Source organism: Microtus ochrogaster, unplaced genomic scaffold, assembly GCF_000317375.1.
Source record: "Microtus ochrogaster isolate Prairie Vole_2 unplaced genomic scaffold, MicOch1.0 UNK15, whole genome shotgun sequence".
Taxonomy (NCBI): Eukaryota; Metazoa; Chordata; class Mammalia; order Rodentia; family Cricetidae; genus Microtus; species Microtus ochrogaster.
Genome location: NW_004949113.1, coordinates 4,499,759 through 4,500,259, shown reverse-complemented (window position 1 = coordinate 4,500,259; position 501 = coordinate 4,499,759).

Sequence of the window (501 nt, the reverse complement as noted above, 5' to 3'; positions counted from 1 at the left end):
TAAATTATGTTTTAAACAACAGCGATCAGCATGAACCTAAAAGAATCAACCGCCATTGGGTCCGGGTCACCCAAGACAATCAAATTAAGCCATGCTATGTGTTTCCAGCCTTTGACTCCAGATGGCATCTTCACCTCAGGTCTTACTTTTAAAAGCCCTGTTCCACACTTGGTGGATTTAATTAACTTAGATGCTTTACTATATCATCAATAAGGCTTTGTTTTCTTGCTTGCTTCTTTCTATATTCATTTACTTGTGTAGGGGACGTGTATGGATGTGCACTACCATGGTACATTAGAGGCGTCAAAGGACAACCTTTCAGGAGTCAATTCTCCTTCCACCATGTGGGTCCTGGAGATCAAACGAAGATCGTGGGGGGTTGGCAGGGTGTTCTTGTGTTTTCCAGTACAGATCCAGTACAGATTTGGAGTTCAATAATATTGGGGGTTTTTTGTTTGTTTGTTTATTTTTATTTTCGAGACAGGGTTTCTCCGTAGCTTT